Raw genomic sequence first — 22,855 nt, forward strand, 5'->3', positions numbered from 1 at the left:
TGCTTTAGCTAGTCCTTCTGTGTCTGCCATCCATATAGTTGGTGTATTTTCTTTTCTTCTGTTTGTTGCTATTAATGTATTCATATGGGTTTCATCCTTGCTTTTCTTTTGCATTTATATGCTTCTTCTTTTCATATGTAATTTTCTTTTTAAAAATATTTTCTTATTTTTAGGTAGTTATACAAAGGAATTGCCATTCACTGAAGCAGTTTATGAATATAGTGTTTTGATCAATGTCACCACTTTCAACATTCTCACCCACTCCTCCTCACTCACATCTTCCTTCACTTTTCTTAATTTTTAGGATATGTTTTGAATGTGCCTATCAATGTATAAGTAAACACGGTGGATGGTATACAGTGGTTACAAAGAATTAAATGAATTATAATTGACTCTAGAGTGAGCTTAAATAGTGCGGTTCTTTTTTTCTCACTTGGTACAGTTTTTGTATTTAATTTAATTTAATTTTCTTGTAAAGGTGATGTACAAAGGAGTTACAGTTACATTAGTAAGCTAATGAATGCATTTCTTGTCCAGGAGTGTTTCCCTCTCCCTCCTTTTCTCCCACTGTCTCCCAGTGTCTTGTAAGACTGCTTGTAGCATTGGGTCACCCTTTGTCCTTTATCTCATCATTTTGTTTTGTTTTGGGTTTTTTTTTCTAGTCCTGGGGCTTGAACTCAGGGCTTGAGCACTGTTCCTGGATTCTTTTTGTTCAAGGCTAGCACTGTACCACTTGAGCCACAGCACCATTTCTGGCCTTTTCTATATATGTGGTGCTGAGGAATTAAACCCAGGGCTTCATGTATATGAGGTGAGCACTTTACCACTAGGCCAAATTCCCAGCCCCTATCTCATCATTTTGTGATTCCCTTCCCTTCCCCAAATCAGATAAACATAGATACAAGATGTAGGGTACAAAAAACAGTGGCAACAAGAGATAAACCAAAGGGGGAAAAAAACCCCAACTTCACATAGTACAAAAAAAAAGCCAAACTCTTGCTTCCATATTTTGGAGTTCCTTTTGATGAACATAATTTTATATGGTTATATCTACATATAACTATGGAGCTATTATAGTGATCCTCTTCTAGGACTACCATAGACATACAATAATTATTGCAAATGAAGGAAACCATGGAATTTATGTTTCTTTGGGTGTGATTTACTTTGTTTCATATGATTTTTTCCAAGTCTTTCCATTTCCTTATGAATAGGGTGATGCCATTCTTCTGTATGGAAGCATACAATTCCAACTGTGTATATATATCACATTTTCTTGATCCATTCATCTGCTAAGGGGCACTGGGTTTGTTCTATATTAATAAGTGGGCTAAAGAATTAAAGAGAGTCCATAAAAGAAATGCAAATCAAAACAACATTGAGATTCCATCTCACCCCAGTAAGAATGTCCATTATCCACAAAACTAACAATAACAAATGTTGGAGGGGATGTGGTCAAAAGGGAACCCTACTTCATTGTTGGTGGGAATGTAAACTGGTTCAGCCACTCTGGAAAGCAGTGTGGAGATTCCTCAGAAGGCTAAACATAGAGCTCCCCTATGACCCAGCAGCCCCACTCTTGGGCATCTACCCAACAAACAAGAACACACTAAAGCTACCAGCACAACAATGTTCATCACAGCACAATTTGTCATAGCTAAAATATGGAACCAACCCAGATGCCCCTCATAGACAAATGGATCAGGGAAATGTGGTACATGTACACAATGGAATTTTATGCCTCTATCAGAAAGAATGACATTGCCCCATTCGTAAGGAAATGGAAGGACTTGGAAAAACTTATACTAAGTGAAGTGAGCCAGACCCAAAGAACCATGGACTCTAGGGTTTTCCTCATAGGCTAGTCACAGCAGAGGGTCACAAGAGCCCAATAGCTATGCCCTTATGAACACATAAGATGGTGCTAAGTGAAATGAACTCCACGTTATGGAAACAAGTGTTATATCACTGTTGTAATTATTTTCAACATGCCATGTGAAACCGTAGCTTTTTTTGTTGATGATCCTCTTGTATCCCCTTCCTGTGGTTGTCCCCACGCTATCACTGTATCTCATCTGAGTACCATGGATACTGTATATAGTGGTATTAGAACTAGGGAAATAAAAGGGAATATCAAAATTGAGAGACAAAGAATAAAAAGACAAACGACTCCAAAAGTAATACTTGCAAAACCATTTGGTGTAAAGCAACTGAACAACTCATGGGGGGAGAGGGAAAGTGGGAAGGGAAGGGGGAATAAGGGAAGAGGTAACAAATAGCACAAGAAATGTACCCATGGCCTAACGTATGAAACTGTAACCCCTCTGTACATCACTTTGACAATAAATAAGTAATTATTATTATTATTAAAAAAGAATTAAAGAGAGACTTCTCTGGAGAGGAAATAAGAACAGCAAATTGACACATGAGGAGATACTCAATATCTCTGGCCATAAAAAAGTGCAAGGGTATGGTGGCTTGAGAAATGGCGGTGGCCAGTGGTCTGCTGCCAAGAAGAACTGGATCTTTGGTTAAGGCCATCCTCAGAAAAGCTTAAGTTTGCTATACAATTAAAATCAGGAGGTCTGATCCTGATTGCAGGATCCTTCCCCTGACTGCAGAATTCTTGGTCCTGTCCTCAGTTCATCCCTTCTCCCAGAACATCAGAGACAATCTGTAAAATTACGCTTGAGAAATCATTAGGAGTTCTCTAAAGAGAAAGAACCAAGATTATTGTTTGGAATAAAAACAGGGCTGAATCAGTTCCTGAAGGCAGAGACCACAACCTCCTGTGGAACAATCTCCAGAAGAAGAACATTTTTAAAAGCCCACAAGAGGCAGTATGCAAAGAAGTAAGATGAGAGGTGTTGCTTCTAGGAAGAAGACCACTGGCCTGCAGCCAAAGCATCTTGAGCCCGCTCTCCCAGGAAGATGGGGGGGGGGGTCGTTCTGCAGAGAACCCCACTTCTGGATCATGCAAAAAACAAGAAAGGGCAAGAAAAGGCTCCTGGAAACATCGATGGTGGCTGTACCAGCAAAGCTCCCCAGCCCCCACGAAAGAAGAGGGCCTGAGCTGATGCTACCGTTGAGACCAAAGAGGTGTTCAAGAATAAGATGGAAGTGAAGGTTGAAGATTCCAGAACAATTAAAGCCGCGGCTTGTTGAGGACTGGGATCTGGTAACTTGACAGAAGCAGCTATTTCAACTGCCTGCCAAGAAGAATGTGGATGCCATTCTAGAAGAGTATGCCAATTGTAAGAAATCACAGGGCAATGTTGATAAGAAGGAATATGCTGTTAACAAAATTGTGGGAGGTAAAAATGTATATTTCAATGTGATGTTGGGCACTCAGCTGCTCAATATGCAGAGAGTGTGTTGGCTTATCCTGATGCTCCTATGTCACAGATTTAGGGGGTGCCACACCTGTTGCTACTGTCGTTAGAATTGGAGCAATGTTGGCCTACACGCCCCTTGATGAAAAGAGTCTCACACTATTGCTTGGCTATCTTCATGCTTTTAAAAAATATGTGTCCAAGAATTTTGCCTGTCTCTTTACCACCAGTGATTACAAAGTTGGGTCTGCCAATTATCACCGCAAAGCCCTGTGAAGGTTTTTCCCCACGGGTTGATGTTCAGTATCTGTAAACCATACTTAACTCATCTTTCCTTATAAAATTGATATTCCTTAAAACTGTTAATGTTATAACAGGGCTTATATTTTTATTTTTTTCTTACGTAAACAGAAAATAAAAAGAGTGTACATGCTCTTTTATTTCAAAGTTGCTACCAGTGTATACAGTAATTAGATGAATAAACATTCAGTAGAACATTTTATTGCCTAGTTGACAACATTGCTGATGGTTCTATCCCTTTGACACTACAAAATTTTCTAATGTATGTTAATGCTATGTGATAAAAGGCCCTGATTCTTAGTGCCAAAGGTAATTCATGTATATACCTGAACACCCTTGCATTGTGTTCTTTGTTTATGGTGCTTGACATAAAACAACCTATCAATTGCAAATCCATCGATGTTATCCCTTTGGCATTCTATCTTTGCTGAAATTGTTGAAGGATGGTGGTTTAATGACTGTACTTGCAACTAATGCATGTTATAACATGATAGACACAATGCATTATTGTGTAGCTGTGGTTTCCAAAAAAAAACTTGGTATTTTAGGAGTTGTATTTCAGATCTTAAATAAAAGTTGTTTATACAATTCAAAGCAAATAAAAAATAAATGCAAGTCAAAATTACATTGACATTCCACCTCATTCTAGTTAGAATAGCCATTATCAAGAAAAACAAATGATAACAGGAATGGCAGGAATGTAGCCCAAAGGGAACTGTTGGTAGGACTGTAAACTGGTTCAACCACTCTGGAAAGTAGTATGGAGGTTCCTCCAAAGACTAAAAACATAGAGCATCCCTATGATCCAGCAACCCCACTCCAGGGCATTTACCCAAATGATCACAAACAAGGCCACATTAAAGCTACCGGCACAACCATGTTCATTGCAGCTTTATTTGCCACAGCTAAGATACAATTCTCTAGAAAGACTATGTGAAAGCCCTACAAAATAAGTACCAGGAAATGGGGACTTGCAAGAGGGGAGGGGAGGCCAAGGGGAGAGTAGTACAAGAATGGAATACAAGGGCCTCGTGCTTTTTACTATTTTAAAGCTAAGGCATTATCATGGGATCTTTTCCTTATTGTGTAAGTTCACTATCTCTCAAGTTTAAGTACAGGAATAATCTTGCTTTGTTTATTTTTATCCCATAACCTCGGCATTCTGGTCAGGAATCTATGGGCCTGTATGACTTGGTTGTCCTTGGCAGAGCAAATATAAGAGTCTGTGCCATGCTCCTACCATATTCTTTCTTCTAGCTATCTTGAAAATTCCATTTCCATAACAGTTTGGATCAAAGGAGTCTGGACATGGACTCAAAAATTCAGAGCTATAATTGTGATCTATGTGCCTGCATAAAAAATGAATAAAACCAACTGAAGTAATAAAATTTAGGTAAATGATCTAGATAGTCTTGTGGCAACTGGTTAAATTTACATAAAGTAGTAGAGCCAGTTGGGTTTTGATGTTGTGCCTTGCAGGCTGAGTGAAGAGAGAAGAAGCAGAGCAGGCTTTTTTTTCCCTCCAGTAGTGGGACTTGAGCTCAGTACCTCATGATCCTGCTTGGAATTTTTCACTCAAGGCTGGGGCTCTACTACTTGAATTATACTTTGCTTCTACCTTTTTACTGGTTAAGTGGATTCAAGAGTCTGTTGAATTTGTCTACCTGGGATGGCTTTGAACTGAAACTCTCAAATCTCAGCTTCCTGACTAGTTAGGATTACAGGTATGAGCCACCAAATTCTTGCAGCATCCATATCTGATGTTGCTTAAGAACCAGAATGTAAAAATTCTTTATACATTAGAAATATTTATTTGTAGCTTGCTTATTCATTTATTTATTTATCTCCTTTAGGTGACTTCTTTAGATAGGTTTCCACTCATTACCATTAACAGTAAAGTCTGGAGATTTGATAGCTTTCTTTACTTGATTTTATTTGGTTCTTTGAGGGAGTATATGAGAACAAAATACTAATGCGCTGGTCTTCTCTTTGCTGGAGGTTACCCAAAAGCTCTGTGCATGCTCTGGAATAGACCGAATGAGTGATGTGAAACTACCCAGGCAAGGAAAACAGAGATAGGAATGATATGAAAGCGCAAAGCAGCCAGTGTTATTTTGTTACTTTCAAAAGTATATGAATTTTGAGTCAAAGAGAGGACCATGGCTCAAGTGGTAGAGTACCTACCTAGTAAATGAGAGGCCCTCATTCAAACCTAAGTACTGCCAAAGCCAAAACAACCACTTCACACACAGATACACACACACACACACACACACACACACACACACACACACAGAGCCACACACCTTTTATGAAAGGACAAGTTTTTTCAGAGGGAGTATGGGCCTAGTGGGATCATTAAATGTAGCTCACAGCCAGCCTGGGCAGGAAAGTGTGTGAGGGTCTTATCTCCAGTAACTTACCAAGAAGCCAAAAGTGGAGCTGTGGCTCAAGTGGTAGAGTACCAGCCTTGGGCAAAGAAAGCTCAGCGACAACACTCAGGCTGAGTTTAATTCCTAGAATCACAACACACACACACACACACACACACACACACACACACACACACACACACACTCCTAGCTCAGTGACAAAGATGTTTTAAGCTCATGAGCTTCTAGTAAGAATAAATTCTTGTTGTTTTAAGCCATCAGATTTGTGGTACTTATCCATTGGAAGCTAATGCAGTAATGATGAATTTACCCAGTCTCTGCTCATTGAACATGGGGATTGGTATTGTAAGCAAGCTTTTACACCATTTCTAATAATGAAACATGCAAGAATAATTCTTTCCGTGTGTTTTTGTGGGTTATTCCAGGCCATATTAATGAATTTCCTCATTCTTGGAGGTATTTTTATAATAATCATAATGACAATCTCTCATTGAATTAAAAAAAATGAGGACTACATAAAGTAGGAGGAGATGCCCATTCCCTTGTAAGGCAGAATAATGCATTGGCGTATTGATTGGGTGTTCTCTTTCTGCTGTTCTTGAAGATGAAAAGGTGAGCCATTTTGCCTCCCTGAACCTCCTTGTTCTATGGTTCCTTCATGTATTTGTTCCTTCCTACTTTCTTTTCTGTAATATCTATGCTGGTGTCTATTAACACCGCCCCCCCGACTCCAGTAACTTCTTTATCACTCTTTTCCTAAGCTCATCCTATGTAGTCTTCAAACCATCTCTTTTATCCCATTTATACCACAGAAAAAGAAATACCTCAAGCCTCCTTTCTCTTCATTTCATAACTTTCAGTCCTCACCAAACTCATTGAAGAAAAGAGAGTAGATTTACTTTCTCATCTCCAGATCTCCCACTAATATATTGCAATCTAGTTTTTGATTCTATGACTTAAAGCACTTGGCACATTGTATTATTCTTTTATTTTTTCCTATACTATACTATTTATACCTTAGAGGAAAATGAGTTCAATCAACAAACATCTTACCATGAAGTCTCATTCATTCTTCATTTATGCTTACATTTCCTGGGCTTTGGGAGTAACAGAAATCCAATATAACTCTTTCTAGGACTTATTCTAAAGCTACATTGTACATATTTAAGATTTGTATTGTGCATCTTTTCTTTTTTAAGAATGCAATAGGGTTGTCTGTCCATCTCTCTATCTCTATTTAACCAACATACTAGCTGCCTATCTTATTGTTTATCTCATAGACATACTATAATTTCATTATCTATGTTTAAATGCTGAATTTTTAATCAAATTTTTATTAATTTTTGCAATAATATGACATTCAGATGGCTCCTAGTCCAAGATAATTACTTCCCAATAATACAGCAGTAGAGTTTGTGATGAACATTGTAACTCTCAATGTGGCTAGGAGTTAGGCGGAACAGAGTAACTACTGGTTATTGCTGCATTGGGGTGTTTGTGTAACATTATTTTCTCTCTTTAAATAAAGAAATATAATCCAAAAGCTGATGATTTATGCATGTAATTCTGGCTAGTCAGGAGGCTGAGATCTGAGGATCACAATTCAAAGCCAGTCCAGGCAGGAAAATCTGAGAGACTCTTATCTCCAAGTAACTACACAAAAGCTGGAAATGGAGCTGTGACTCAAGTGATAGAGCACTAGCCTTGAGTACAAAAGCTAAGGGACAATTCGCTAGTCCTGAATTCAAACTCCTGGAGTGGTATAAAAGAAATACACTGTAAATTATATGACAATATTTACAAGGGTATTCCTGATCTGATGAAGACTTCCTAATTGAAATAGGAACCATAAAAAACACATCACCAGAAATACAGGTGGGTGTGGATCATGTCCATTACCAAAGAATTAATGAAGTTACAGGATTTTGAGTGAGATGAAATTGCTTTGTAAGACGGGGCTATTTTTAAGTCTTGTGAAGAGCTTTTTTCTAAAATGAAAAGGTTCACTTTGCAGAAGAAAATAAGGCACTGGGGTAGAGAGAATGGAAATGTTTTCAAGCTCAACAATGAAAGTCATCAAGGTGGGTGGTTAGTTTTATTGCTGTGGATTAATGGGTGTTTAAAAGCAGCTCTGAATTGTATTTTAGCTGAGAAAAATGTGCTGAAAATGGGTATGCTCCATGGGGTAGGAAGTTGTTCCTATTTAATCAGAAAACTTTTAAAAATTTTATTCTTTTTTTTTATTATTGTCTTTAAGTAGTTGTACAAAGGTGTTATCATTTAACAAAGCAGTTTATGGATACCATATCTTGATCAATGTAAGGGTCTTGGAATATAGTTGGGAAGATGAATGAATAAATAAGTAAATGTCATGACATATGTCCTGAGGAAGAATAGATATGGATGAGGTTACATGTCTGTGACGTAGTCATCGCACTCCTGGATATATTGGGGACAAGTATGGAAAATCATTGTATTCTAGGCAAGGCATGGCAATACTCTATTATCTCAGAGCTCAGGGGCTGAGGCCGAAAGATTGCAAGTTTAAGGGCAGCCTGAGATACCTAGCAAGAACCTGTCCGAAAACAAAAATAACAACTCTTTTTGTATCTAAAATAAAATAGAGGAATAGACCATCTAGCTATGACATTCTTTATAAAGGAGAGAATAAGTAGGGAATACTGAGAGGTGAGGGGATGGAGATTAGAGTTTTGGGCAAACATTATTTTAAATGTAACATGGAACAATGTGGTAGCTGAGTTATTCAGAGGGAGAGAATGGAGAGAAAAATGAGCAGGTGGTTGCTATGCTACATGGCCTGTACTCTTTCTTTCCTGGAAAAATTAACACAAGGGCTCCAGATCACTAGTAATCTTTGAGGTGTGCATGCAAAAGAAGTACAGTCTAAGGAAGAGAAGAAGGTGGGGGAGAACACAGTCAAGAATTCAGTGTATATCTGACCAGATAAAGAAAAGTGAGGGAGGGGTTGTGTTGGGAGGGATGGGTGAGAATGTTAAAAGAGGTGACCTTGATCTAGGCAGTATATTCATAAACTTCTTTGTTGAATGGCAATTCCCTTTTACAACTACTTAAAGATAATGAAAAAGTAATAAAACACTTTGGTAAGTTACAAAAAGTAGAACATGGTTTTCAAAGTATGGTCCTGCCACCAGCATCTTTATTGCTGCCCAGGAACTTGTCAGAAATGCAAGATGTCTGCCACCACCCCAAGACCTACTGAATCAGAAGCAGCTTGTATTGTATCAAGGCCTCTGGATGAGGAAGAAACATATAACAGGAAGATGTAGTATGTGCCCCACTCCTCTTTCAACTTGTCATCAACTCTAGGAGTCCCTCTAGACAGGAAAATTTAAGGTAAGAAACCATACAGAGAAAACACATTCATGAAGTGAATAAGAAGATACTTTGTGAGAAGAAACATGAGAGAATACATTTTTTTAAAGTTTGTTATTGTAGAGGTGATGTACAGAGGAGTTAGTTACGAGTACATTTCCTTTTGAACAGGGTCACTTCCTCTTCTAGTTTTCCTTTCCTGATCTACCTCCCTCACAAGTCGTATAGTTCATGTTCAACATAGTGTCTAGTGAGTATCACTGCTGCATTTGTTCACTCTTTTCTTAGTAAATGCCTTCTTTCCTTGGAGTAAGGAAAGCAGCAAATTATACCCAGTGTGGGGTTTAATTTTATTTTATCACGCTCTAATAACAAATCATTTTGAATGATGTTAATCAAAGGATAGACAAAAATTTTCCTTTTATTTACTAACTATTTTTCAATTAGTATAGGACAAAATAATTATTTTTTGATTGGCTTTTAGATATCCCTTTTATAATTTTTTGGAGGTCAGTTCTGGAGCATGAATTCTGGGTCTGGGAGCTGTCCCTGAGCCTCTTTGTGATCAAGGCTAAGACTCTACTACTTGAGCCAAAGCTCTACTTCCAGTTTTTGAGTGGTAAATTTGAGATAAGACTCTCATGGGAACTTTTCTTCTCAGCTTGTTTCGAACTGCAATCCACAGATCTCATCCTCTTGAGTAGCTATTATTACAGGTATGAGCCACTGGAGCCTTTTATAATTTTTAAGAGTAGTACTTCTTGTTCTTAATATAGTTTAACAATTTGTGACTATAACATCAATATACTCAGGAATAATTGAAGCTGGCATATTCATCCTGAGAATTTGAGGAGAGGGAATAAATCTGATCATTTGCAGTGGATTAAAAATATGCTTGTGTAGTCTTTTTTAAATCATCTAATGTAAAATCAAGTTTGACAATAGAGTTAATTTGGGGAGGCATGCTAAATGTTCAGAAGTGCCTAATTTTAATGCTAACTTCAAAGAAAGAGTTTGTTGAAAAAAATGAAATAATGTAGGATCTCAAAAGAACTAAAACCAATTACAAAGCTGATGAATTAGCACAAACTGAATACAGCTAGATAAATACAACTCAAAACAAGGAGTAGAATAGAATAGCACCATACTTTCTGTTTGGTGTAGCCTTTCCTGTGTTCCTCTCCCAAGACATTAACTACCCTGACTATAAACCTTAGAGACTGGATTTGCTGCTCACAAAAATGTACATTCTTCTGTCATTCCATCTATATTTTGTCCTACATTCTTTAGGAGATTATCTTTACAATAAAATTATTCTGTGCTGAATATTGTAGTTCATGCACATTCTACCGACTATGTAGTTGTCTTTCATCACTTAAAAGTAAAACAACTACATTAATAAAAGAAACAAAACAAACCCTTGAAGTACTCACATATGGTTATGGCATAACTCAGATTGATTTTCCCTATGTTGACTCCTAAGACTAGAACAGATTGTTTGGGACATGATTTCACAAAGCATCAACAGGGGGTTGAGGAAAGAAACCAAGAAGGGAAGGAAGCCAATTCCAATTCTGAGTGATTGATGAATTTGCTACTGATTTTTTAGAAACTGGGGCTCAACTCCATGACAGCCCTCTCAAAGATATATAGAAATCACCCAATAATTATCTGACCCAAATGACAAGGAATCTGAAATAGTTATCTACCTTCTTTCCATATTAGCTAGAGGCTCATTCCCAGAATATAAATTCCATGGCAGCTCCAATCTACATGGGCAAAACACTTTCCTACAGTTGTCAGAAAACAACAAACAAACAAATAGTTTCAGATATTTTCCATTGCCAGTGAGGCTCTGCAGTATGAGTGCTGAGGAATTTTATATGAAGCCCTGGCAGTATTTGCCACAGAGTATCAGCCATAGTGCATCTAAACAAAGCATAGTAATGAATTACTGGTTGGAGGTAGCATTATCACAATGAGCGAACAGTAAGTGTTTAAATAATTGTCCTTTTGTCTCAGGGAACATATACTATTTCTGGCAAGCATATAGAAACTTGCTGGGGGTTCAGATTCAGTTGCTATTTTGATCTCATGACTAAGTTTGAGCCATGAGCCTGAGCAAGTAGGGCCCATTCAATCACAGCAAGAGTTATCTATTTTGTGGTTTACTTTGTCAATTAGCCATTTGTAATTGGATTCTAGAAAGCACTGGATTAAAAATCAATGAGGAAGTTCACTAAGAAAAATGAAATTGTCAAGGCCATGATGTTCTATCAATTTGGTCTTTGGTGGTGAATGAGTCTGAAATTGACCTTCAGCTTTTGGCAATGGACTATTGGTGTGTTTGCATAAGCTTTAAATTTAGAACCAACAGCTCACTTTGTTATTTGGAGAGCTTAGAAGAAACCTTTCTCACTTGAAAAAGTAAGGTGTATTAAGACATATAAAATTTTTTATGTACTTCAATTTCCTTTTTTTTTTACTACCTAGAAAGCATTTGGAGATGATGCCTATGAACACTGCATATTCATGATTATCCATAAAGGACAGGATTCAGAAGTTGGTTTTAAACTATTGCCCTTATTTTACATATTCTCTTAGCTTCTATTTTATTCATTCAAAACTACTCAGAGATGAATATGGTTCTAAAGAAGCTAGGAGAATTCTTTAGCTCATCTTTTAAAAAAAATCAGACTTTCTTTTCAGGTATTGTCTTTTCAGACAAGTATCATTACTATAAAGTTGTCTTCTGTTGAATGCAAATTCATCTTGTGTTCTTGATCCTTTATGTTCACACAGCATTCACCCAAAACACTTTTGGTCATCTCCCTAGACATTAGGCATAGCCACATGCCTTATCTCCTTTACTGTTAGATTATTACTATTTTTAAAAGCTGATCCTTAAATTGCTCATAATAATATCGAGTCCCATTTAAATTGGTGATGATGTTCTGGTAACATTTTATCAGGAACTGAAACTAGATGGGCTCTCTTTGTAGGATATGGCAGAACTTTATTGATAGTTTTAGAAGCTGATATTGTTTGGTAAGGAGTAGCTTAAATCAAGAAATATTTGACTGAAGATAAATGTCAGTAAAGAGTTTTACAATTTCTCTAGATAATAGGAATCAAGAGACATTATAGAGGAAATTGTGAATCAGATTGAGCTTTCAGAAAACAAACTTTAGTAGTAATACACAAACAGAAATGTGTGCATTATAAGAGAAAAATAATAATTTTGGACTGATTTTATTCTGTTTTTATATGTACTATAGATGGCAGAGGTAATTAGTGTCTGTTTCTAGAACACGCATATGCTGAGCAGGGACAAGAAGAAAATGCAGTCCTCCATGGTCAATCAAATTGCTAATATACCTAGCCCTTCTAGTATCTTCACCCACTCACATGTTGTTGCTGCATGTAGGGCTGCTAAAATAGTGCCCAATTATTTATCACAAACCATTAAAATGGCACTAACATTCTTCTAAGTACTGTATCATTGTTTACTTATTTGACTCTTCTTCAGAACCCTTTGAAATGGCATTATTTCCACCATCATTTTATCAATGCGGCACCTAGGAATATAAAATTTAAGAATTGTATCCAATATCCCATAGCTGATAAGTGGTAGAGTTACCCTGGACTTCAGTGTACTGGTTTCAATATGTCTAGTCCAGACAGCTTCATTATTTGACTAAAATCCAGGAATTATTAATATTGCAAAGATATCATTGATTTGCTAACTGAAAGAATTCAGAAATTGGTGATATTTATCCCAAGGGGATTTTTTTTCTCCCAATGTCTCAATATTTTTAGACATCACTTAAAGGTGAGATTCAGAATTTTTGTTCTATTGGTTAAGTATTATCTTGCTAAGAAACACTGACAACATTAATCAGATCCATTTGTATACCTCTTAGGAACACTGAGGAGATTATAGGCATTGAAATTAAATAAAGTTTCATAAGATGATTTTTTTTTTTTTTTGCTAGTCCTGGGGCCTGAGCACTGTCCCTGGCTTCTTTTTGCTCAAGGCTAGCACTCTGCCACTTGAGCCACAGCGCCACTTCTAGCCGTTTTCTATATATGTGGTGCTAAGGAATGGAACCTATGGCTTCATGTATAGGAGGTGAGCACTCTTACCACTAGGCCATACTCCCAGCCCCTCATAAGATGATTTTAAACTTATTTATATAAAAGCATTTTATTAATGCTGCTAAAGACCAAACACAAAACTTGATCTCAGCCTCCTGAGTAGCTAGGATTACAGGGTTGAGCTACCAGCACTGGGCTTCTTTCATTTTGTTTTTAATGGCTTGATAACTCTTTTTACCAAAAAATGATGACTGTTGTTTCATAGTGAGACTTGAAGATAGGTATTGCCATTTCTCCAACTTTGTTCTCCTTTAGTATTGAGTTCTAGATTTTGGGTCTTCTATCCTTCTATATAAATACTAGGAATCACTTTGTTGAATCTGTAAACTTGTCTATGGTTTTGAATATAATCTATTAAATCTATAGATCAAGTAGAGGAAGAAATGCCATTAACAGTATTGAAACTTCCTATCCATGAATGTAGAGCCACCTTCCCACTGGCTATTTCCTTCTCTGATTTCTTCCGCACATTTTGATAGTATTTCTTACGTATATTTGTACGTTTAAAAATATCTGCCTAAAGCCAGGTACCAGTGGGTACGCCTGTAATCCTAGCTACTCAGGAAGCTCAGATCTAAGGATCGTGGTTCAAAGCCAGCCTGGGAAGGAAAGTCTGTGAAACTTTTACCTCAAATTAATACAAAAAGCAAGAGATTAAGATCTGGTTCAAGAATTAGAGCACTAACTTTGAGCAAAAAAGCTCAGGGACAATGCACAGGCCATGAGTAAAAGTCCCAGGACCAGCACAAAAATATATAGGTATTTAGATTTCCTGTGTGATACCATAGAGTATTGTGTACAAAATTTTAAATCCCAACTGACTTTTGTATACACCTTGTATGAAAGAAATTTTAGTTTTAGGAAAATTTTGATTTTTTTTCCTCCAGGTTTTTCACACAGGTTACTCTGTACTCTGGAATTAAAGACAGCTTATTTCTTCCTTCCCAATCTATGCATGTTTTATTTACTTTTCTTATTGCGTTCATGGTGATTGTCCAATGTGATGATAAACTGTCATGGTGAGAGGCTATTTCCTTGCCTTTGCTAAATAAATTTGGCCTAAAGTTACCTACAAAGTTACTTTTAAAGTTACCTCTAAAGTTATCTATCTAGTGAATTGCAACCTTACTTAATACATAAACAAGTTGAAACTTGAGAGTATATTCCTCTAACAAATAGCTAAGTTGAGCTCAGCCAATCACAGCAGTCAGGCTTCATCTGTCATAGACTGCATGTGTTCAGACCCTATCAACCTTACCTGAATAAGGCAAATGTTCCATACCACAGTCTATCTTCCAGTAAGTCTAGCTGTGACCCAGCAGGTTGTTTCCAAGTTCCCTTTTTGTTTTATAAATGTTCTCTGCCCATTTGTTGCTAGGAGTTTTCTTTGAACCTCTACTTGTTCAAAGGTTATACAACTATTGAATCACTCTTTGCTAAAATAAACCATGCTAAATTGAAAAAAAAAAAACAACTTAAAAGAAGGCAGACAAAAAAGACACATTACCCTAAAAAAATGGAGCAATAGTAAACTTGTTGGTCAACTTTCTAACACAAATTGTAAAATCCAGAAGATAGAAGGTTGTCATATTTAAAGAGGCAAAAGGACAGAGTAGCCAAGCAGGAATTACCTACATGGAGAAAATGCCTGGTAAGACTGAAAGCTGTATAAAGACCTTTTCAGTCCTCCTACCTTCCCTCCCCCCCAATCCCCCATCAATTGTATAGTTCATTTACAACATATTGTCTTGTAAGTATTGCTGTTGCATTTCTTTGCCTTTTACCCTTTGTTTTAATGTTCCCCTTCTGTAATTCAGACAGACATATATAAAACGCCCAGGGTACTAGAATCAAATACATTGACAACAGGGGCTAAACCATAGGGAAGATGAACAGAGGAAAAAATAAATAATTTCACATAGATGGAACTGAAGACCCAGAAATGAACCTGTAGACCTATGGCCACCTAATCTTTGATGAGAGAGCAAAAAAAAAAAAAAATAGGATGGAAGAAAGAGAGCCTCTTCAACAAATGGTGCTGGAAAAATTGGCTCAAAACCTGTAAAAAAAAGCAAACCCTAAAGCTAGACTTTTTTATTTTTTTTTCTCAAATTTTTATTATCAAACTGATGTACAGAGAGGTTACAGTATCATACGTTGGGCATTGGATACATTTCTTGTACTGTTTGTTGCCTTGTCCTTCATGCCCCCCTCCCTTCCCCCCTTTCCCTCCCCCCCCCCAGGTGTTCAGTTCACTTACACCAAACAGTTTTGCAAGTATTGCTTTTGTAGTTATTTCTCTTTTTTTACCCTGTGTCTCTCAAATTTGGTATTCCCTTTGAATTTCCTACTTCCAATACCAGTAAACACGGTTTCCAATATACTCAGATAAGATTACAGAGATAGTGTAGGTACAAACATAGGAAGGTGATACAAGAACATCATCAATAATAGAAACTACACATACACATAGGACGTTGAAAGTAGTTACAACTGTGATATATCACTTGTTTCCATAACATGGAGTTCATTTCACTTAGCATCATCTTATGTGTTTCTAAGGGTATAGCTATTGGGCCTTGTGATGCTCTGCTATGGCTTGCCTAAACCTGTACTAATTATTCCCAATAAGGGAGGCCATAGAGTCCATGTTTCTTTGGGTCTGGCTCACTTTACTTAGTATAACTTTTTCCAAGTCCTTCCATTTCCTTACAAGGTTACCAAGTTGGACAAGAAAAATACTCATTACCTAATGTATGTAATTGTAACCCTTCTGTACTTTACCTTGACAATAAATAAATCAATAGGCGAACAAACAACAACAAAAAACAAAAAACAAAAAACAAAAAACAAAAAAAAGACCTTTTCAGTCAAAGAAAATTCGAGACATTTTAACACTTGCTTACTTCCACCACAGAAAATATTAGCACAGGTTCTTCAGGCTAAAGAAAAGTGATCTCTGGCAGAAATTGCAGAAAAGGAAAAATAAAATGCAACAGAAAGAAACATGTATGTGCACAGAAAATACAGCATGGACTGAAAACAACAGTAATAATGTCTTACAACAGTTATATCTTATTGTAGAAGCCAGGTATATAAAACAGTAAAGAAAAAGGTAGCAAGGTATAAATAGAATTAAACTTCTGTAAGTTCCTTGGCTTGTTTGGAAGTAAAAAATAGTACTTGCTTTAGGTAAAATGTAATAAGTAAAAGATATATGTATTGTAACCAAGTATTGGAATAAACTAAATAAAAATGCACGGGCATATGTAAAGTAAACAAAAGAGAATGATAAATTACCTGATACATCAAAAAGAAGGAAGCTTCATAAGACAAACAGCAAATGGAGAAAGATAATAGTAAAATTCTAAGCATAAACCCAATGATTTCCTTATTACATTTATGGATCTATTTAAAAGGTAAGAGTACTAACTTGAATGAAAAAAGTAAAATTTTCAAATGCCATGTGTATGCTCTTTATAATGAATATGCAAAAAGTGAATTTATCAAGGAGTAGGTTGAAAGTAAAGATGGAACAATGAAATAATCTAAATATGAATCCTGAAAAGCTAAGATATATTAACATAAGTAGAGAATATACTTGGGAATAAGAAGGTTTCATAATCCTTTATGTAAATCCCAATAAAAGATAAAGTTTATAAATTGAAAATAGAAATAATTAGCAGGGTAAGTAAGCACATTAAAAATCAGAGATGGACTTTTATTCATTACTGAAAAAAAGGGCAGACAAAGACAAACAAGAAAAAACAATTAAAGATTTGGAAGACAAGACATACTTATGATACTTGGTCAAGTTGAAATAAATAGAACTCTAGACTCAACAGATGCGAAATCCACAGTTGATTTTTCAAAATAGAACATTTAGAAAAAATAAAACTTATACAGAACAATAAGAAATGATTTTTAATTGAAATAATATGAAGCATGATCTGTGAATGTAATCAAATGAAAATAGATGTCAATAATGTCAACATGATTAAAAATCCCCCATGTGTTTAGAAATTGATTACGGGTAAAAAGGGAAATCATAGCAGAAATTGGAAAGTAATTTGATCTGCATGATCATGAATGTATCATATCAAAATTCCTGGGATTCAATGTTGCTTCTCATTGTACCAATTTATTTAAAGTAGTTTAAATATCTCATTACATTTTTAAAGATTCTTTTTATTTCATTGAAATTACCAACACAATGTTTTTTACATCTTTATGTTTATAATGATTATAAACATAATTGTCTGTGTTCTATCTCAGGGATATTTCTCTCTCTCTCTCTCTCTCTCTCTCTCTCTCTCTCTCTCTCTCTCTCTCTCTCTCTCTCCCTCCTTTTTGGGAAAAGATGACTGGCTGAAGAGACTTGGACAAGTAATGGCCAAGATTTTAAGTCTTAGCCCAGACCAAGTGTCCATTTGGAAATTTCCAGATTTAGACTAGATATGTGGAAAATGTAACTGTCCAGAGTGGCCTAACAGAAGGAATTCTTAAGCATTGCCTTAGAGGGGGAGAAAACATATGCATTTTAATTACTCTCCCAGAATAACCTATTTTTCTATAAAAATATGTTGTGTTCTCTCTTAGACTCTCATGGAGCAATTTTTGTTATAATTTGAATATATGGTCTGAAATTAGTTTGCTATCCATAGCTTCAGAATATGATGGGATATAGGTATAATGACCTCTTATTTTGGGATGGCTTAATTAAAAATATTTTGGCTCAAAATCACTGCATTTTTCATAGTAGGTTTTTAAAAAATATTGTATATAAAAATAGATGAAGAATATATACATGAAAGATAATCATAGAATTTCACAAGTCACAGTTTTACAAAAGGGCTCCAAGCATTGATGTGGTACTTGGAAAACCGGATGAAGGTCGGTGGTGTGGGGTCCTCCCTCAAGTGTGCAGTGCATGGAGCTGTGTTGTGTCCCCAGTGGCAAAAAGGGAAAAGGGGTCAGCAAGGTAATGACATGATTCTTAGATTATGCAACTCTGATTTCAAATGAAGATTCTCTGATTCTCACATGTTCCCAGATGTGTGGGCTTGAAATAAAGCAGCAAGTGGAACAGGTGTAATGTTGTGGAACCAAACACATAGCTTTTTGTTAATGAAAAGCATCAAGATCTCAAAAGGTGCTGTTTCTTATTTGCTAAAATGAAGCCTTTGGCATACTAATGCATGAGTTTGAGTCTCAGCTCCAGAATTTCATGACCTTGAGCAAGCCCCGTGCCCCCGGAGCACCTCAGTTTCTTATTTGCATATTGTTGTGAGTATACCCATAAAACAAGCACTGCGGCTTAGCACATGTGGGCTTGCTTTGAATGCCAGTTATTATTTATATAACTCTAAATATGGAGAAATCCAGAATCACCTCTTTTGATTGTCATCAATATTTTGACACCTCATTTTGTAATGCATTTATTTAAGTAAGAAAGGCATGCTTAGAGGTTTTTCATTTTAGTGATAATCAACTTCATTTGTTAGGACATGCATAAACCATGCATGTACATGTGCATATAGACATGTGTTTCATCATGTATATAAGTGTGTGTGTGAGTGGGTAGATGTGTGTAAATGTGTGAGTGTACTGTGATTGGTGTTTCCTGGGTTTTCTGGAGCTGCTCTGAATACATCTCATGATTAAACAACAGGACTGTATTGTCTTACAGTATTTGGGACTAGGTATCTAATACAGCATTCCTATGCTGTAACCAAGATACAAAGCAGAGTCCCTGTAGGCTCTAGGTGGTGGTGGAATCCCAACATTGTTTCTTCCAGTTTCTAGTGCCTGTGGCACTGCTTAACCTGCAGCCTCCTCACTCTAATCATTGCTTGTGTCTTCCCGTGGTCTTTCTCTTTTGTGTGTAAAACCTCTCTTTGTCTCTTTCTTATATGTTCCTAAATCCATGAGAGCATTTGGGCCCTATCTATATAACCCAGGAAAATTTCTTCACTACCAGGACAGTATGAACATCAGCAAAGATCTTTTTTCAAATATAGTGATGTTAGGGATTAGGATCTGCTATGTTAAAAGGGACACTCATTATTAGTCTATATATTATGTACATATGTGTATAGGCAGGGTAAGATAGGCATGGATGCATAGATGTGAGCATATACACACATTTGAATGATTTTTCTTTGTGCATGTGTGGGATGTGTACCTTGGAGTTGGATCTGTATGCATGCACATAGATGTGTACATATGTGTATATAAGGTGGGGAATGAGTATGTTATGTGTATGTATGTGCATGTGTACACAGAAGTAATGATGTATATCATGTGTTTGACAGGTTCATTTTTGCATATGTCATCCATCTGACCTTTGTGTAAGATATTTGATCAAAGTTCTGACACGTGAACTAGTTGAAAGTCTGCTATAATGAATTAGTTTTCTCTCAACAGATGGCCAAATAAACACAGTGTTTTTACCTTCCCAGAAATCATGCTAAGTACCAAATTGTTATGGTTTGTGAGGAAAGAGCATCTCTGTTTAAATGCCAGTAAACAAGCAGGCACATAGTTCTCTTACCTCTTCCTGAACTCTGAAAGAGGACCCGAGTGGGAGTTCAACTTAATGAAAAATGCATTAGGAGCCGTCCTGATGCCACTGAGGATCTATTACTCATTTTAATCTCAGCGAAACAGGTAAATAGGCACTGGTCCATGAACCCCAGCTATGAAAAAAAATCAGGGAACAGTTAATGGTAGACAGTGGTCCTAAATGAGAGCTGTAAGCTTTCTTTTTATCTGCATGTGAAAATAACATTCGGGTTTTATGAGAAATGTAATGTGGTACAATCTGCACTGGTGTTTGGTAGGAGGCTGAGATTAGGAAAGACAGAGCCATGTTGAATTAACTGTAAAAGGCCATTTTAGAGAGCTTAATATGTATCTAATATATATAAGGTTTATAAGTTAGATCATGTATCTTTTAAGTAATCACCTTATATATCTGGATATAAAAACAAGCGCCAATTTAGTAATGTGTGAGACATTCCATTAGCTACCATGGAGAAGACCAAGGAAATGAAAGAATCGTATCCACCTTGGTCAATCCATAACTAATAGCTGGAATATAAATTACGGAAGGTTCTCTGTGTCATAGAAGTGCACACAAGGCAGTTCTGAGGAGGAGTAGCACCTATGGGAGGCTGGTCTAGGATGTACTAATAATGTAGCCAGTCTACCACCAGGGCCATGACTAAGACGTGAATTCCCAGAGCAGACCAGAGAAGATGAGTGCTAGTGGTAACAGTGAGTTAAGACAGGATTATGGAAGGAATATTGGAAGAATTTGTAGTCCTATCTCTTCAGAATATAGGCTATTTCTTGATTGGGATTTCCTAACCTCGGTAGTGTCAACATTTTGACTTGGCTAGATCTTTGCTGTAGGGTCAGTTCTGTGCATGGAAGACTGTTTAGCATTATGCCTGGCTTCCACCCCATAGATGCAATGAGCACCCTGTCATCTCTATCCTCATTTCTTATTTTGTGACAAATAAAAACTTCTCGAGACAAAGTTCTCATTCACCCCAGAAGGCCCCAGGGTGTGTATTTAAGAGTGGCAAACAGCCAAGATGAGGGATGTCCCAGTGCATTGAGAGTGTGGGTTGAAAACAGAACGGTTGGTTTTGCAAGGGAACTGGCTACTCTGCCTACCCATCTTGGCTCCTTCACACACTGCCTAGCAGTGACCCATCCCTAAGCAGGGTGACACCTGTAGGACCTGTGCTCAAAGCTGTCTTCTAGTCTGCCTGTAACCCAAAGGTCAAGCAATTGCCAGCCACATAGTCAAAGCTCTAAGTTTCTAAAATCACTTACAGATGAAGTTTATTGTTGACTAGTGAGGGCAGGGCCACTGACCACCCACCTGCTACAGCCTGAGCTCTTTGTAGCTTAAACATCTCAGTGGCACTTTGTCTCCCATTTCTCCTCTCCACAACTACCCCTTGCAGTCATCTTCCACCCAGACCCTGTGGCCGAGCTATCTCCAGGTTTCCTGACCTTGTGATTGTTCCTTGTTTTCAGGTCCCCCTGAGGTATCCCAGGCTCCAACAATAGGCCTCCCTCAAGATGACACCAGGCTATAGCATTCCAACATTAGGGGAGTGATGGAATGCGCTCCCAGTGCAGCCCTGGCACCCCTGGGCTTTCACTGTCACATCAGACTCCTGCATTAGATTTAAGGCTTGAAAAAATCATGACTGTATCCAACAGTAGGACTTAGAGTCTGTTGTCACCAGGGGTACCTTGGTAACCTTGGCATTGTGGCTTTTGCTTTCCCTTCCAGTGGGAACCAGGCTTGGAGCTGTGGACTATATCTGTGTTGCTTTTCTGTTTCTCCAGGCCTTTTAGGTTTTCTGTCATCTTTTTCTTGGTTCCTAACATATTTCCTTTCCTTCTGTCCTCAGAATATAATCTCTCTGGTATACCTGGACTCGTCTCATCTAGAGTTGAACAGAGAAAACGTGTAGTGTACCATCTTACTCTGAAAGCTATTCCAATGTTTACAATTATCTTTATTATCTTTTAGTAGTTGTACAAAGGAGTTGCCATTAAAAAAAGCAGCTTATGAATACAATGCATCTTGATCAATGTCACACTTTCATCATTTTTACCCATCACTTCCCTTCCCACCTCTTCCCTCATTCTTCTTAATTTTGTAGGATATCCATTGAACTCTTGATTATATTCTCCCCCTCTTTCCTTCATTTGTCTATCTTTTCCCCCGTGACCTCTTTCAAGTACCTAATTCATAGTACTTATTTTGTTGAACTTTGACTTCGCTTTGTTAGGAATTACACTTGAATTTACCATATTTCAGTTAATTCATTTATATACACTTGCATCCAACCAATGTGTTTACTTAATAAATTTGTAAGCTAAATCTAGCTTCCACATACAAGGGAAAACATTCATCCTTTGTCTCTCTGAGCCAAAGAAATGAAAAGACCTGGAAAAATTATGCTCTTCCAGTCTTTGATAACTAACTTTTCTTATTTTAAGAGCAATATATATTATATATATATTCATTACTAGAAGAAATCTGAGAAAATTATCTATTCTAATCTTTGCTGACCTTTCATTTCAGGACCCACTGGGAATCACAGTAGGGGAGAGGGAGGGTTATGGTTGGGTCTAAAAAATAATCCTAAATATTATGTGCTAGTCTTGCTTGTCATCTTGTGTGAGTATTAGAAGGGGATAAAATCTTTCAGAGCTGGGCCTTAGCTGGAGGAAGTAAGAAACAGGTAAGAACCTTGAGGCACATATTTTGTCCTTTTCTACTTCTTT

At 37.0% G+C, this 22,855-nt stretch overlaps 1 pseudogene; it reads left to right on the forward strand.

Moving 5' to 3' along the window:
- The first annotated feature begins 2,829 nt into the window (after positions 1 to 2,829).
- On the forward strand, positions 2,830 to 3,608 carry LOC125347855 (annotated as a pseudogene).
- Positions 3,609 to 22,855: the final 19,247 nt, after the last annotated feature.

Source organism: Perognathus longimembris, chromosome 3 (assembly GCF_023159225.1).
Source record: "Perognathus longimembris pacificus isolate PPM17 chromosome 3, ASM2315922v1, whole genome shotgun sequence".
Classification (NCBI taxonomy): domain Eukaryota; kingdom Metazoa; phylum Chordata; class Mammalia; order Rodentia; family Heteromyidae; genus Perognathus; species Perognathus longimembris.